This window comes from Scyliorhinus torazame, chromosome 31, assembly GCF_047496885.1.
Source record: "Scyliorhinus torazame isolate Kashiwa2021f chromosome 31, sScyTor2.1, whole genome shotgun sequence".
Classification (NCBI taxonomy): domain Eukaryota; kingdom Metazoa; phylum Chordata; class Chondrichthyes; order Carcharhiniformes; family Scyliorhinidae; genus Scyliorhinus; species Scyliorhinus torazame.
In genome coordinates this window covers 35,449,224-35,467,689 of record NC_092737.1, presented here as the reverse complement: position 1 = coordinate 35,467,689, position 18,466 = coordinate 35,449,224, and the positions used below count along the sequence as shown (strand labels likewise).

General features: G+C 51.2%; 1 protein-coding gene across 1 annotated transcript in view; it reads right to left on the bottom strand.

Moving 5' to 3' along the window:
- LOC140404610 (insulin receptor substrate 1-B-like) overlaps positions 1-18,466 on the bottom strand; it is a 145,474-nt gene that overhangs the window by 105,476 nt on the left and 21,532 nt on the right.

The window sequence follows — 18,466 nt, the reverse complement described above, 5'->3', positions numbered from 1 at the left end:
GAGTTCCAGGCACCCACTACCCTCTGCGTAAAAAATTTGCCTTGTACATCTCCTCTAAACCTTGCCCCTCGCACTTTCAACCAATGCTCCCTAATAATTGACCCCTCTACCCTGGGAAAAAGACTATCCACTCTATGCCCCTCAAAATTTTGTAGACCTCTATCAGGTTGCCCCTCAACCTCCTTCGTTCCAGTGAGAACAAACCGAGTTTATTCAACCGCTCCTCATAGCTAATGCCCTCCATACCAGGCAACATTCTGGTAAATCTCTTCTGCACCCTCTCTAAAGCCTCCATATCCTTCTGGTAGTGTGGCGACCAGAATTGAACACTGTACTCCAAGTGTGGCCTAACTAAGGTTCTATACAGCTGCAACATGACTTGCCAATCGCCACAATATCGTAATTCCTTATTGCCTGGAACTCCCCAATCTTATTTACCACACTCCGTGCATTCACACACACACGCACAGTAACCCTGATTTACACGTCATTACTTTCCACCTTGCTCCGACTTCACCTATTAACTTACCGTTCTCTATACTCGCGCTATCTGGCTCTCCCTGGCATCCCTCTTCAAATCGTCTCTTGGTTGCCACCCCCCTGCTGAAGTAGCTTAAAGCCCCCCCCATTAGAACGACGGAGGTTGAGGGGCGACCTGATAGAGGTCTGCAAGATTATGAGGGGCATGGATAGAGTGGATGGGCAGGCACTCTTTCCCAGGGTAGAGGGGTCAGTCACCAGGGGGCATAGGTTTAAGGTCCGTGGGGCAAAGTTTCGAGGAGATGTGCAAGGCGTTTTTTACGCAGAGGGTGGTGAGTGGATGTGGAGAGGATGTTTCCACTTGTAGGAAAATCTAGAACCAGAGGACACTGTCATGATATCCACATTAACATATCATGGTGCAATCACACACACACTGATGGACAGGTAGATGGACCAACCAACACACACACATCACAGCCAATCACCAGTGAGAGCACACACAGTATAGAACAGGGAACACCACAGTTCCTGCTCATTCCAGCAGGAGATAGCTCAGAGCACAGAGCCCACAGCGTGCCACTCAGACATACACCATGTGCTGAGTGCCTCACTAAGATAGTGCTCGGGCTGGGTCCACAGGTTAGCTGGTGAAGTACGAACCACAGCCAGAAGTTAACAGTTGTTATTGTACAGAATAATAAAACAGAGTTGTACCATCTACAACCGTGTTGGTTCGTTTGTGTATCGGAACACCCAACACGACAGACACCATCTCAGACTAAAAGGACAATCCTTTAAAACTGAGATGAGGAGGAATTTCTTCAGCCAGAGGGTGGTGAATCTGTGGAACTCTTTGCCGCAGAAGGCTGTGGAGGTCAATTCATTGAGTGTCTTTAAGACAGAGATAGATAGGTTCTTGATCAATAAGGGGATCAGGGGTTATGGGGAGAAGGCAGGAGAATGGGGATGAGAAAAATATCAGCCATGATTGAATGGCGGAGCAGACTCGATGGGCTGAGTGGCCTAATTCTGCTCCTATGTCTTATGGTACATTGTGGTACATTGGCGAGACCATGCAGACGCTGCGACAACGAATGAACGGACATCGCGCGACAATCACCAGGCAGGAATGTTCCCTTCCAGTCGGGGAACACTTCAGCAGTCAAGGGCATTCAGCCTCTGATCTCCGGGTAAGCGTTCTCCAAGGCGGCCTTCAGGACCCGCGACAACGCAGAATCGCCGAGCAGAAACTTATAGCCAAGTTCCGCACACATGAGTGCGGCCTCAACCGGGACCTGGGATTCATGTCGCATTACATTCATCCCCCACCATCTGGCCTGCGAAATCCTACCAACTGTCCTGGCTTGACACAATTCACACCTCTTTAACCTGGGGTTACCATCTCTGGATCTGTAAAGATTTAATCACCTGCTAATGCTCGCATTCCAAGCATTGTCTGGCATCTTTGAATCTGTCTATATATGTGTTTCTGGAACATACCTCTTCATTCACCTGAGGAAGGAGCAGCGCTCCGAAAGCTAGTGACATCGAAACAAACCTGTTGGACTTTAACCTGCTGTAAGACTTTTTACTGTGGTCTTATGGAGACAGTGGTTAAGACGGTACGTGGTCTACTTGCCTTTATTAGCCGAGGCAGAGAGTTTAAGAGCAGGGAGGTTATGCTGGAACTGTATAAAACGTTGGCTAGGCCACAGCGAGAGTATTGTGAGCAGTTCTGGAATCCACATTACAGGAGGGGTGTGATAGCCACTGGAAAGGCTGCAGAGGAGATTCACCAGGATGTTGTCTGGGCTGGAGAGTGTTAGTTATGAAGAGAGATTGGATAGACTGGGGTTGTTGTCCTTGGAGCAGAGGAGACTGAGGGAGGGGCGTGATGGAGATGTATAAAACTATGAGGGGCACAGAGAGAGTCGACAGGAAGAACCTTTTCCCCTTGGTGGAGGGCTCAATGACCAGGGGGCAGAGATTTAAGGTGAGGGGGCGGGAGGTTTAGAGGGGATGTGAGGCGGGGGGGGGGGGGGGGGGGGGGGGTCTGGAACTCGCTGCCTGAAAGGGGGGTGGAGGCAGAGACCCTCAGAACATTTGGGAAGGGTTTAGATGTGCGCTTGCGATCCCAGGGCAGACACGGCTCTGGGACAAGTGCTGGGAAACGGGGTTAGAATAGTTAGGTGGTTGTTTCTGACCAGCACAGACTGGATGGGCCGAAGGGCCTTTCCTGTGCTGTAATCCTCTGCGGCTCCACTTTCCGGGGGGGGGTGACTATCACATGATCGACTGCCAGTTAAAGGTGAGATGGGAGAAGGTAGGGGGGGGTGCCCTCTGACAGGGATGTCAGTGATCACAGGGGACAGACTTTCGGGGGTTGGTAAAAGAAGTGACGAAGAACAGAGAACAATACAGCACGGGAACAGGCCCTTCGGCCCTCCAAGCCTGTACCGGTCATGACACCAACCTTGGCCCAACCCCTCAGCACTTCCTAGTGGCGTGTCCCTCTATACCCGTCCTATCCATGTGTTTGTCGAGAAGCCTTTTGAACCAGAGAGGTGGAAAACGATCCGGAGGGATGCGACGGGCGTGCGGCTAATCGGGAGAGCCCTCTCGGGGGGTCAGCACGGGCGCCCGCCTGCCACGCCGGGTGCCTCTGCCATTCCAACAACATCCCAGCACGGCCGCCTTCAGGTACAGGACAGCAGGTGAGGGAATTTCCGCTGCTTCCAGCACGTAAGATTCACGATAGGGTGCTCTCGGGGGTATGGGTTGGAGAAGGCAGGGTCTCGGCGGTCTATCAGGAGATGCAGGAGGAGGGGGAGACCTCGGTGGAGGAGCTAAAGGGTAAATGGGAGGAGGAGCTTGGGGAGGAGATAGACGAGGGTACGTGGGCGGACGCCCTGGGTAGGGTTAATTCTTCCTCCTCTTGCGCCAGGCTTAGCCTGATACAATTTAAGGTTCTTCACAGAGCGCATATGACAGGGGCGAGGTTTTTGGGGCAGATGTGGGAGGTGCTCGGGAAGCCCGGCAAATCACGTCCACATGTTCTGGGCTTGTCTGGCGCTGGATGGGTTTTGGAGGGGCTTTGCGAGGACGGTGTCCAAGGTGGTGAACGCCCGGGTCAAGCCGAGCTGGGGATTGGCATTATTTGGGGTATTGGACGAGCCGGGAGTGCAGGAGGCGAAAGAGGCCGGTATTCTGGCCTTTGCGTCCCTGGTAGCCCGTCGGAGGATTCTGCTACAGTGGAAAGATGCGAGGCCCCCGAGCGTGGGAGCCTGGATCAGCGACATGGCAGGGTTCATTCAATTGGAGAGGGTGAAATTCGCCTTGAGAGGGTCTGTGCAGGGGTTCTTCAGGTGGGGGCAACCGTTCCTAGACTTTCTAGCGGAACGTTAGGAGGTGGTCAGCAGCAGCAGCAACCCCGGGGGCGGGGGAGGTTTCGGGCATGTGTTTATTATTGTTCCATGGGGGGGTTGGTACACTGGGGAAAAACATTCCAGCACAGCACAAGTTCAACAAACAGATTTGCCGAGTGACTCATCGATCAGAACTACCTCTGGTATCTTGACTTGCAAACAGAGCCAAGGATCAATCTCCTGCACTTAGACCTTTGGTGGCCCAATGTCCACAATAAAGCGACAGCCTTCAGTTTCCAGCCCCCACCCCAAGCGCACACAGCTCCCAACGTCCCGATAAGTGGTCCTATCTTATCACCAGAACCGCCTTGTGTACAAAGAGGCGGGCCATCGCGGGGGCCCATTTGAGCGCTGGACTGGAATATCTGATACCGCTCCAAGCAGGCTTAAACGCAACCCCCTCCCTACCCTTCCCGGCACCCGGCGTCATTAAAAACAGGTCATCTGATCATTTATCTGTCCGGGATCGCGCTGTGCGCCAACCAATTGTTCCCTACGATAAACCCCCGCGCCTCTGAAATATTCTAAAGAGAGGCGATCACTTTGTTTCCCCAGCTGCTTTATTTTATAGAACATACAGTGCAGAAGGAGGCCATTCGGCCCATCGAGTCTGCACCGACCCACTTAAGCCTTCACTTCAACCCAATAACACCATCTAACCTTTTTGGACACTAAGGGCAATTTATCGCGGCCAATCCACCTAACCTGCACATCTTTGGACTGTGGGAGGAAACCGGAGCACCCGGAGGAAACCCACGCACACACGGGGAGGACGTGCAGACTCCGCACAGACAGTGACCCAGCGGGGAATCGAACCTGGGACCCTGGCGCTGTGAAGCCACAGTATTATCCACTTGTGCTACCCTATCTGCTCGATATCGTGTTCGATATCTCGGCGACGAGCTGTATTTAGGGACAATTTGGAGTCACATCTTTTTTGGGTTGTGGGGGCGAGGCCCACGCAGATACGGGGAGAATGTGCAAACTCCACGCGGACGGCGACTCTGGGGCCGGGATCGAACCCGGGTCCTCGGCGCCGCGAGGTAGCGCCGCCGACCACTGCCCCACCGTGCCGCTACCGACGAGAGGTCGGTTAGAAGGAGCATCTTAAAGAGGAAGAGAGAGGGGGCAGGGTGGAGAGAAGCGGTTTAGGGTGGGAATTCCAGAGCTTGGGGCTCCCAGGTAGCTGAAGACACGGTCGGCAAAGGTGGAGTGATGGGAAACGGCGGAGGGAGGGGAGGGGAGAGAGATGCGCGAGAGGCCAGAATTGGAGGAGCGCAGAGATCTCGGAGGGTTGTGGGGCTGGAGGTGACTCCAGAGATAACTCCTGGAGACGTTACACCTACAGCTTTGCAGATGCGAGCGAGGAAAGTGAGTCGATTCCACAGTACGGAGCTCATACCATGAAGCAGGCTCGGCAGATGTGTTCAACATCTGGCAGAAGGGGACGATTCACTCCAGCCTGTCACGATACAGCCCGGGAGCGTGCCTCGCCGGGTACTCCTGCACACGCACGCAGTATGCACACGGGCAAACCCACGCACTCAAAACGCACGTGACGCACGCTCAAACACACACTCAGGAAAGGGTTAACTCTCCGGCTGACCTGGATTCCCAGATTTCTCAGCCTCACGTCTCAGGTGGGTTGAGCAAGAGGTGTTAATGAGCTGCAAATTGCCGAAACGCCGCACCTACCCCCCCGCCCCCCACCGTCCGGGCTCCCACCACCGCCGTCTGTGCCAGCTGTTCAGGCTCGTCAATGAGTGCACGCACAGCGCCGATACCACCAGGAGGGGGGAGGAAACCGGAGCACCCGTAGGAATCCCACGCCAGCACGGGGAGAACGTGCAGACTCCTCACAGACAGTGGCCCGAGGCCGGGAATCGAACCCGGGACCCTGGCGCTGTGAAGCAACTGTGCTAACCACTGTGCTACCATGCCCCGCCCCCTTTCCTGGATGACTCGTGCATTCTTCACTCTGCTCTGAGCCCTGCTCTTCGTTCTGCTTCCTCTCCGTGACGCTTGACACAAACAAAGTGGCTGCCGAGGCCAGACAGGACTCGTATTTCCGCTTCTGTAGTGCAGGCGGTTTACCGGGATGTGGCCTGGTGTGGGGGGCATTAGCTACGAGGAGCGGTTGAATAAACTCGGTCTGTTCTCGCTGGAACGACGGAGGTTGAGGGGCGACCTGATAGAGGTCGACAAAATTATGAGGGGCATAGACAGAGTGGATAGTCAGAGGCTCTTTCCGAGGGTAGGAGAGTCAAGTACGAGGGGACATAGGTTTAAAGTGTGTGGGGAAAAGTTTAGAACAGATGTGCGAGGCACGTTTTTTTACACAGTTTTTTTTACACAGTAGGTGGTAAATATATGGAACGCGCTGCCTGGGGAGGTGATGGGAGCGGGTACGATAGCGGCATTTACGAGGCATCCGGACAAATAGATGAATAGGGTGGGTATAGTCTACACGTTCACCCCGTGGGTTTCCTCCGGGTGCTCCCGTTTCCTCCCACAGTCTAAAGATGGGCAGGTTAGAGTGCTAAATTGCCCCTTAGTGTCCAAAAAGGTTAGTTGGGGTTACGGGGATAGGGTGGAGCTGTGGGCTTGGGTAGGGTGCTCTTTCCAAGGGCCGGTGCAGGCTCGATGGGCCGAATGGCCTCCTTCTGCACTGAAAGTTCTATGATTCTACGAATGGGAGGGTACGGACTGCGTAAGTGCAGACGGTTTTGGTTTGGGCAGGTACCATGGTCGGCGCAGGCTTGGAGGGCCGAAGGGCCTGTTCCTGTGCCGTATTGTCCTTTGTAACGGAGCATCAGCCAATTCACGGACAGCAAGATCCCACGACCAGGAGCGAGACCGATTCACTGGTCATTAAGTGACATTGTGCGAAAGGGGTACGTAACAGGGCAGCGAGGCCACCCTCCCTCCCTCCTGCTCTCCCAACCATGGCCGCGGGATCTTTGCCACCTTTTGGGGCAATGTGTAGGTGTTTCAAGGCGCACACATCTGTGCCCCGCGTCTGTCTGGGGGGGGGGGGGGGGGGGGACGAGGGCGGGTTCGCGAGAGCAATGTACACACGCACTATGTATACAAACACACACACCACCTACACACACACACAAAACATACTTACTGTAAGCACACACTGCAAACACATACAATATAAACACACAGACATTCCAAACACATCTTATGAAAGCACACTATAAACTTACTTCATATTTAGAGTGCAGAAGGAGGCCATTTGGCCACTCGAGTCTGCACCGGCTCTTTGAAAGAGCACCCTACCCAAGCCCACACCTCCACCCTATCCCCAACACTCAGGGCAATTTTGGACACTAAGGGCAATTTTAGCATGGCCAATCCACCTAACCTGCACATCTTTGGACTGTGGGAGGAAACCGGAGCACCCGGAGGAAACCCACGCACACACGGGGAGACGTGCAGACTCCGCACAGACACTGACCCAAGCCGGAATCGAACCTGGAACCCTGGAGTTGTGAAGCAATTGTGCTAACCACCATGCTACCGTGCTGCCCACTTGTTCACAGATAGATGGCTAATGGAACATTGCTTTGATTTTGGAGGATCCCTGGGGTGTAGGTAATTTAAGAGGGATGGTGCTTAACCCGGGATAAACAAGTCCTCGGACATCTTAGTGAGGGAAAACTGAAGAATGCATTATGATGTAATCACCCTCATTACGAAGATGCTCCCAGGACTTGATGGTCTGAGTTATAAGGTGAGGCTGGATAGGCTGGGACTTTTTTTCCTGGAGCGTAGGAGGCTTAGGGGTGATCTTATCGAGGTCTATAAAATAACGAGGAGCGTCGATAAGGTAGATAGTCAATATCTTTTCCCAAAGGTAGAGGAGTCTAGAACTAGAGGGCAAAGGTTAAAGGTGAGAGGGGAGAGATACAAAAGAGACCAGAGGGGCAATGTTTTCACACAGAGGGTGCTGAGTGTCTGGATCGCAGTGGTGGAGACGGGTACAATTTTGTCTTTTAAAAAGCAGTTACATGGGCAGGGTGGGTATAAACGGATGTGGGAAAAATGCGGGCAAGTGGGACTAGCTGTTTAATAATCTTTATTGTCACAGGTAGGCTTACATTAACACTGCAATGAAGTTGCTGTGAAAAGCCCCTAGTCGCCACACTCCAGCGCCTGTTCGAGTACAGAGAGGGAGAATTCAGAATGTCCAATTCACCTAACAGCACGTCTTTCGGGACTTGTGGGAGGAAACCGGAGCCCCCCCCCCCCCCAACGGAGGAAACCCACGCAGACACGGGGAGGGCGTGCAGACTCCACACAGACAGTGCCCCAAGCCGGGCATCGAACCTGGGACCCTGGAGCTGTGAAGCAACAGTGCTAACCACTGTGCTACCGTGCCTTCCCCAACGTTGGGTCCCAATGGACAAGCTGGGCCGAAGGGCCTGTTTCCATGCTGTTAACATCTATGAGACTCTAAGGAGCGGAGCCAGGTCTATCTGTAATTTTGCAGTTTGCCATAGGACAAGACAGATGATAATAATAGTCACTTATTGTCACAAGTAGGCTTCAATGAAGTTACTGTGAAAAAACCCTCGATTCCTGGAAGGTTCTCTCCAAATTCTTTGCAAAGGGAAAAGTAAACCCGATTGTTAACTTTATTTATAGATGGTCTTTGAATGACATTAGCTTGTTCAATTGGAATATATAGTGGCAGCTGTAGGGAGTAAATTAAAGAGGCATACAAAATGATCAGGGGGTTGGATAGGGTGGACAGTGAGAGCCTTCTCCCGCGGATGGAAATGGCTGGCACGAGGGGACATAACTTTAAACTGAGGGGTAATAGATATAGGACAGAGGTCAGAGGTAGGTTCTTTACGCAAAGAGTAGTGAGGCCGCGGAATGCCCTACCTGCTACAGTAGTGAACTCGCCAACATTGAGGGCATTTAAAAGTTTATTGGATAAACATATGGATGATAATGGCATAGTGTAGGTTAGATGGCTTTTGTTTTGGTGCAACATCGTGGGCCGAAGGGCCTGTACTGCGCTGTATTGTTCTATGTTCTATGGTAGGTAGAGCTAATGTAGTCATAGAGTCATTGAGGTCTTCAGCAAAGAAAGGCCCATCGGCCCATCGAGTCTGTGTCGGTCAGAAACAACCACCTAACTATTCTAAACCCATTTTCCAGCACTGGGCCCAGAGCCTTGTCTGCCCTGAGATCGCAAGCGCACATCTAAATCCTTCTGAAATGTTCTGAGGGTCTCTGCCCCCACCACCCTTTCAGGCAGCGTGTTCCAGACTCCCACCCCCCCTCTGGGGGAAAAGGTTTTTCATCACATACCCTCTAAACCTAGGTTCCAGCATAACCTCCCTGCTCTTAAGCTCTATGCCTCGGCTAATAAAGGTAAGGAGACCATATACCTTCTTAACCACTGTGTCCACCTGCTCTGCTACCTTAAGGGACAGGTGTACACGCACACCAATGTCCCTCTGATCCTAGTTGCTTCCCAGGGTCCTGCCTTTTATCCTGCATTCCCTTGCCTTGTTTGTCCTGCCCGAGTCCATCACCTCACGCTTATCCAGATTGAACTGCATTTTCCTCTGATCAGCCCATCTGACAAGCCCGTCTATATCCTCCTGTAATCAAAGGCTCTCCTCACTAATTACCACCCCCCCAATTTTGTGAGCAAGTTTAGAGGAGATGTGCGAGGCAGGGCGAGTGCCTGGAACGCACTGCCAGGGGGAGCTGATACAACAATGACATCTGAGAGGCATCTTGACGATTACACAAATAGGATGGGTATAGAGGGTATAGAGTAAAGCTCCCTCTACACTGTCCCCATCAAACACTCCCAGGAATCTTGCTGCACGCAAAATTGTGCCTGTCCGGGAGTGTTTGATGGGGACAGTGTAAAGGGAGCTTTACTCTGTATCTAACCCCGTGCTGTATTTGTCCTGGGGGTGTTTGATGGGGACAGTGTAGAGGGAGCTTTACTCTGTATCTAACCCCGTGCTGTAACTCTCCTGGGAGTGTTTGATGGGGCAGTGCAGAGGGAGCTTTACTCTGTATCTAACCCCGTGCTGTACCTGTCCTGGGAGTGTTTGATGGGGACAGTGTAGAGGGAGCTTTACTCTGTATCTAACCCCGTGCTGTAACTGTCCTGGGAGTGTTTGATGGGGACAGTGTAGAGGGAGCTTTACTCTGTATCTAACCCTGTACTGTACCTGTCCTGGGGGTGTTTGATGGGGAGTGTAGAGGGAGTTTTACTCTGTATCTAACCCCGTGCTGTACCTGTCCTGGGAGTGTTTGATGGGGTCAGTGTAGAGGGAGCTTTACTCTGTATCTAATGTCGTGCTTTACCTTAGAACCATAGAATTCCTACAGTGGAGGCCATGATCGGAGCAATCCTGGAGGCCGAAGGGCCTGTTCCTGTGCTGGTCTTTGCTTAAGGGTATTTTGAAAGGGAAGGAAAGCAGGAGAGTGTGATAGTAGTTGTAGCCCAGGGAGAGATAAATCCAGGTGATTCTGAATTTGGCATTCCGCAAATTAGATTGAACAATGAGGACGCAGTATGAAATTTGGATAAATTACTGAGTTACCTTCCGGAGGAAAATGAGAGTGACCTGAAAGTTATTACGGTTACATGGAGCTATAGGTGGGGACAAAATAGGAAGTGCAAAGATGATCATACATGATGTAAATTTAGGAAGTTCTATTCCAATTAAGCAACATCCATGTAGACTGCATCCACTAAAGTTAGCACAGGTTCAAAAGGAGATTGAAAGAATGCTTAAGGATATCATAAAAGTGACTTGCAGTGATTGGAGCTCACCTACTGTGATTGTGCCAAAACCAGATGGAACGCAACGAATGTGCGCGGACTATCGGAAAGTCAATGCAGTTATGCAGTCAGATTTGTATCCTACTCCTCATTTGGAAGGCTGGATTAAAAAGGTGGGACAAGCAAATTTCAGCACCAAAATTGACTTACTTAAAGGATGCTGGCAAGTACCTTTGTCGGAAAGGGCAAAAGAAGTTTCGGTTTTTGATACTCCAAATTGTTATAGAATTCCTACAGTGGAGGCCATTCGGCCCATCAAGTCTGCGCCCAACGTCTGAAAGAACATTCCACCCAGGACTAATCCCCTGCCCTACTCCCAGTAACCCCACCTAACCTGCACATCTTTGGACTGTGGGAGGCACCCGGAGGAAACCCACGCAGGCACGGGCGAGAACGTACAGACTCCGCACTGACAGTGACCCAGCGGGGAATCGAACCCGGCACAGTGAAGCAACCACTGTGCTACCGTGCCTCCCGTGCCATGGTAGTACTGCTTGTTTGATAGTCTCTCTTTGACCGCGGCAAACACCAGCGGCCAGAGTGGGTGGGTGGGTTTAGGTGTGACGGGCAAAACGCAGGCGAGGCCTTTGGCGCCCATTCCCTGGTTGGCCTTTCTCCTCTCCTTGCTGAGAAGGCCGCCCATGACGGTAACGACCGCGGGTTCACCTTTAGAGAGGAACGTCCCCTTCGATCTAATGCAGCCGTGAGTCTTTCGTAATCGTGTGCTGGGGTTTCCACGCGGTTGACCTTGTTCCCGGAATGTAAAAAAGGTCCTTCCTTTCCTTGCGGGAGGAGGAAGTGGGCTTGGTCCTGCTCTTGCAGATTTCAGCTGGATGACAAGGAGCAACTCTTCAAAAATTGAGACGGGAATGGGGGGCGATGTCTCTTCGGCCTATTTTTCGACGAGCGGCAGGGGTGTGGCGGTTTTGGGCAAGGTGGGGACTGTGCTAAGGATAAGGGGGTAGGGGTTAGGTACGTAATCCATAAGATATAGGAGCACAATTAGGCCATTCGGCCCATTGGGTCCGCACCGGCCCTTGGAAAGAGCTCCCTACTTAAATCCACACCTCCACCCCATCCCCGTATCTCAGTAACCCCACCTAACACATTTTGAACACTAAGGCCAATTGATCACGGCTAATCCACCCAACCTGCACATCTTTGGACTGTGGGAGGAAACCGGAGCACCCGGAGGAAACCCACGCACACACGGGGAGGACGTGCAGACTCCGCACAGACAGTGACCCAAGCCGGGAATCGAACCTGGGACCCTGGAGCTGTGAGGCAACGGTGATAACCACTGTGCTACTGTGCCGCCCTTGTGGACTAGGAGATATGAGTCGTGGTGCTTCCTCGTCTTTCTTTGAGCAGCTGCGCAGAAATTTGACATCCCAAGATGCTCCAAACTGCAACTCGGAGGCTTTAACCTGAATAAGGCAAACTGAATCTCCCCGTTGGAAAACCTCCTGATTTCTGCGGAGCCTAAACAGCTCATTGGTAAGTATTCGCAGACAGTGTGTTCTGGTTGCTGTCTTAGTACATTGGGTTCCCTGCAGTCTTGGGAAAAAGACTTGACATCTAATATTGATTAGGAGACATGGGGCAGTGTATGGGATTATGCCAGTAAACGTTTCTTTTGCAATAGAATGAAGGAGAGTCAGTTTAAGACACTGTTTGCACATTACGCCGGGTTTGATACACGGGTTTTTAATCGCAGTGTGCCCAGTTGCCAAGGGTGACTATACACACTCTGCATGGACCAGTGTTAAGATTCAACCACATTGGTCTAGTGTTATTAAGGAGATCCGAGACAATATTTGACAGAGCCTTAGAACTGAATCCTTCGTTCCTAATTCTGGGTCTTCCAGTCGGGAGAACTACTGACGCTAATGAAAAAGGGTTGTGCAACATCCTAACTCTCTGCAGCTCGGAAAAAATATCCTCTGCCCCTGGATCAGTGACAAATATCCTTCAATTCAAAACTGGCATGAATCAGCTGTGGAATGCATCCCTGTGGAGCCCCGATGCATCTATGGTCGGTTCGAAGTCTGATGCATTCCTTAAAGTTCGGGACCCCACCTCGAATTTCTAGGCTCCACCTTGTCTGACCTGCCCACGTTCAGCCCCATCGGCAGTCTCGATCTCGCAATGAAGTTACTGTGGAAAGCCCCGAGTCGCCACACTCCGGCGCCTGTTCGGGTACGCAGAGGGAGAATTCAGAATGTCCAATTCACCCGACAGCGCGTCTTTCGGGGCTTGCGGGAGGAAACCGGAGCGCCCGGAGGAAACCCTCGCAGACACGGGGGGGGGGGGGGGGGGGGGGGGGGGGGGGGGGAGAGGAGAACGTGCAGACTCCGCACAGACAGTGACCCAGAGGGGAATCGAACCCGGGACCCTGACGTTCACCTTGCCCGTTCTCACTTTTGCAGTAATCCTCGTTCGGCACCGGTTGCCCACTGCAAAATCTTTCCTTGCGCTACTTGTAAAAGTAAAATTAAAAACTCTGACATGTAAAAAAAAAAGGAACCGGATCGGCCCCTCCCTGCCTGGCGCCCGCCTGTCTCCAGCGCAAAACGTTGGCAGCGAGATTCCTTGTTGCTTGGAAATCTCCTTCTCGGAAGCCACATTTCTCAAGGGCTGCATTTCACTCTCTCGGCTCCTGCCAAGTGGGCCCCCAGAATATCTTTATCTTATGTCCAGCAGCACAGGAGATTTCAAAGAAGCACCAAGGAGCTTCCAAGAAGCGCTGGCTGACAAAACTGTTTGCGAGGGCAGCACCTTCCCGCCCCACTCGCATTTGGACATCTTAGATCTCCAGAAACTAAAACTACACACCGACCGACAAGGGGCAATTGCTTCCGTAAACCCCACCCCTGTCTCAACCGCCCGAACTCTTCGCAGGCGACGAAAGACTCTTTTACGAAGCCCAGGCGTTATTTGGGCGTGCGAAACACAGCGGTTTGCGCGCAGCAAGCCGCCCCCCCCCCCCCCACACCGCCCGCCGCGCGCGAACGGCAGAATGAGATGAACGACCAGGCAATCTGATATCAATTAAAATAACACGGCTGAGGGATGATCGCGGGGAGAACAGACTACGGGGTTCGAGTCCCGACCTGTGCAGAGTCTGCACGTTCTCCCCCGTGTCTGCGTGGGTATCCTCCGGGTGCTCCGGTTTCCTCCCACAAGACGTGTTGTTAGGTGAATTGGACATTCTGAATTCTCTCTCTGTGTACCCGAACAGGCGTCGGAGTGTGGCGACGAGGGGCTTTTCACAGCAACGTCATTGCGGTGTTAATGTAAGCCTGCTTGTGACAATAAAGATTCTAAAAAAAATAAATAAAGATGCACACGATACACAAACATCTTCCACGTTACTGTGCGATCTGGAGGCACGCGTAGGCCGGATCAGGTAAAGGGGGAAGATTTCCTTACCAAAAGGAGATTGGTGAACCAGATGGGAATGTTTTTTTTACAGGAATTGAAAGATGGTTCCAGAACATAGAACATAGAAAATACAGCACAGAACAGGCCCTTCGGCCCACAATGTTGTGCCGTAACCTTTGTCCTAGATTAATCATAGATTATCATTGAATTTACAGTGCAGAAGGAGGCCATTCGGCCCTTTGAGTCTGCACCGGCTCTTGGAAAGAGCACCCTACCCAAACTCAACACCTCCACCCAACACTAAGGGCAATTTTGGACACTAAGGGCAATTTATCATGGCCAATCCACCTAACCTGCACATCTTTGGACTGTGGGAGGAAACCGGAGCACCCGGAGGAAACCCACGCAGACACGGGGAGGACGTGCAGACTCCGCACAGACAGTGACCCAAGCCGGAATCGAACCTGGGACCCTGGAGCTGTGAAGCAGTTGTGCTATCCACAATGCTACCGTGCTGCCCTTAAGAACAAATAAATCTACACTATATCATTTTACTGTAATCCATGTACCTATCCAATAGCTGCTTAAAGGTCCCTAATGTTTCCGAATCAACTACTTCCACAGGCAGTGCATTCCATGCCCCCACTACTCTCTGGGTCAAGAACCTACCTCTGACATCCCCCCTATATCTTCCACCTTTCACCTTAAATTTATGTCCCATTGTAATGGTTTGTTCCACCCGGGGAAAAAGTCTCTGACTGTCTATCTATTCCCCTGATCATCTTATAAACCTCTATCAAGTCGCCCCTCATCCTTCTCCGTTCTAATGAGAAAAGGCCTAGCACCCTCAACCTTTCCTCGTAAGACCGACTCTCCATTCCAGGCAACATCCTGGTAAATCTCCTTTACACCTTTTCCAAAGCTTCCACATCCTTCCTAAAATGAGGTGACCAGAACTGTACACAGTACTCCAAATGTGGCCTTACCAAAGTTTTGTACAGCTGCATCATCACCTCACGGCTCTTAAATTCAATCCCTCTGTTAATGAACGCGAGCACACCATAGGCCTTCTTCACAGCTCTATCCACTTGAGTGGCAACTTTCAAAGATGTATGAACATAGACCCCAAGATCTCTCTGCTCCTCCACATTGCCAAGAACTCTACCGTTAACCCTGTATTCCGCATTCATATTTGTCCTTCCAAAATGGACAACCTCACACTTTTCAGGGTTAAACTCCATCTGCCACTTCTCAGCCCAGCTCTGCATCCTATCTATGTCTTTTTGCAGCCGACAACAGCCCTCCTCACTATCCACAACTGCACCAATCTTCGTATCGTCTGCAAATTTACTGACCCACCCTTTAACTCCCTCATCCAAGTCATTAATGAAAATCACAAACAGCAAAGGACCCAGAACTGATCCCTGCGGTACGCCACTGGTAACTGGGATCCAGGCTGAATATTTGCCATCCACCACCACTCTCTGACTTCTATCGGTTAGCCAGTTCGTTATCCAACTGGCCAAATTTCCCACGATCCCATGCATCCTTATTTTCTGCAGAAGCCTACCATGGGGAACCTTATCAAATGCCTTACTAAAATCCATGTACACTACATCCACTGCTTTACCTTCATCCACATGCTTGGTCACCTCCTCAAAGAATTCAATAAGACTTGTAAGGCAAGACCTACCCCTCACAAATCCGTGCTGACTATCCCTAATCAAGCAGTGTCTTTCCAGATGCTCAGAAATCCTATCCTTCAGTACCCTTTCCATGACTTTGCCTATCACCGAAGTAAGACTAACTGGCCTGTAATTCCCAGGGTTATCCCTAGTCCCTTTTTTGAACAGGGGCACGACATTCGCCACTCTCCAATCCCCTGGTACCACCCCTGTTGACAGTGAGGACAAAAAGATCATTGCCAACGGCTCTGCAATTTCATCTCTTGCTTCCCATAGAATCCTTGGATATATCCCGTCAGGCCCGGGGGACTTGTCTATCCTCAAGTTTTTCAAAATGCCCAACACATCTTCCTTCCTAACAAGTATTTTCTCGAGCTTACCAGTCTGTTTCACACTGTCCTCTCCAACAATATGGCTCCTCTCATTTGTAAATACAGAAGAAAAGTACTCGTTCAAGACCTCTCCTATCTCTTAATACACAATCTCCCGCTACTGTCCTTGATCGGACCTACCCTCGCTCTAGTCATTCTCATATTTCTCACATATGTGTAAAAGGCTTTGGGGTTTTCCTTGATCCTACCCGCCAAAGATTGTTCATGCCCTCTCTTAGCTCTCCTAATCCCTTTCTTCAGTTCCCTCCTGGCTATCTTGTATCCCTCCAACGCCCTGTCTGAACCTTGTTTCCTCAGCCTTACATAAGTCTCCTTTTTCCTCTTAACAAGACATTCAACCTCTCTTGTCAACCATGGTTCCCTCACTCAACCATCTCTTCCCTGCCTGACAGGGACATACATATCAAGGACACGTAGTACCTGTTCCTTGAACAAGTTCCACATTTCACTTGTGTCCTTCCCTGCCAGCCTATGTTCCCAACTTATGCACTTCAATTCTTGTCTGACAACATCGTATTTACCCTTCCCCCAATTGTAAACCTTGCCCTGTTGCACGTACCTATCCCTCTCCATTACTAAAGTGAAAGTCACAGAATTGTGGTCACTATCTCCAAAATGCTCCCCCACTAACAAATCTATCACTTGCCCTGGTTCATTACCAAGTACTGAATCCAATATTGCCCCTCCTCTGGTCGGACAATCTACATACTGTGTTAGAAAAGCTTCCTGGACACACTGCACAAATACCACCCCATCCAAACTATTTGATCTAAAGAGTTTTCACTCAATGTTTGGGAAGTTAAAGTCGCCCATGAAATGAAATGAAAATCGCTTATTGTCACAAGTAGGCTTCAAATGAAGTTACTGTGAAAAGCCCCTTGTCGCCACATTCCGGCGCCTGTTCGGGGGGGGGCTGGTACGGGAATTGAACCGTGCTGCTGGCCTGCCTTGGTCTGCTTTAAAAGCCAGCGATTTAGCCCTGTGCTAAACCAGCCCCTGACTACTACCCTGTGACTTCTGCATCTTTCCAAAATCTGTTTCCCAATCTGTTCCTCCACATTTCTGCTGCTATTGGGGGGCCTATAGAAAACTCCTAACAAGGTGACTGCTCCTTTCCTATTTCTGACTTCAACCCATACGACCTCAGTAGGCTGATACTCCTCGAACTGCCTTTCTGCAGCGGTTATACTATCTCTAATTAACAATGCCACCCCCCCTCCCCCCCACCTCTTTTACCACCCTCCCTAATCTTATTGAAACATCTATAACCAGGGACCTCCAACAACCATTTCTGCCCCTCTTCTATCCAAGTTTCCGTGATGGCCACCACATCGTAGTCCCAAGTACCGATCCATGCCTTAAGTTCACCCACCTTATTCCTGATGCTTCTTGCGTTGAAGTATACACACTTCAACCCATCTCCGTGCCTGCAAATACTCTCCTTTGTCAGTGTTCCCTTCCCCACTGCCTCATTACACGCTTTGGCGTCCTGAATATCGGCTACCTTAGTTGCTGGACTACAAACCCGGTTCCCATTCCCCTGCCAAATTAGTTTAAACCCTCCCGAAGAGTACTAGCAAACCTCCCTCCCAGGATATTGGTGCCCCTCTGGTTCAGATGCAACCCGTCCTGCTTGTACAGGTCCCACCTTCCCCAGAATGCACTCCAATTATCCAAATACCTGAAGCCCTCCCTCCTACACCATTCCTGCAGCCACGTGTTCAGCTGCACTCTCTCCCTATTCCTAGCCTCGCTATCACGTGGCACCGGCAACAAACCAGAGATGACAACTCTATCTGTCCTGGCTTTTAACTACCAGCCTAACTCCCTAAACTCGTTTATTACCTCCACACCCCTTTTCCTACCTACGTCGTTGGTACCAATGTGCACCACGACTTCTGGCTGCTCGCCCTCCCCCTTAAGGATCCTGAAGACACGATCCGAGACATCCCTGGCCCTGGCACCCGGGAGGCAACATACCTTCCGGGAGTCTCGCTCGTGACCACAGAATCTCCTATCTATTCCCCTAACCATTGAATCTCCTACAACTATTGCTTTTCTATTCTTCCCCCCTTCCCTTCTGAGCCCCAGAGCCAGACTCAGTGCCAGAGACCTGGCCGCTAGGGCCTTCCCCCGGTAGGTCATCCCCCCCAACAGCATCCAAAACGGTATACTTGTTTTGAAGGGGAACGGCCACGAGGGATCTCTGCACTGTCTGCCTGTTTGTTTTTTTTCCCCCTGACTGTAACTCAGCTATTCTTGTCC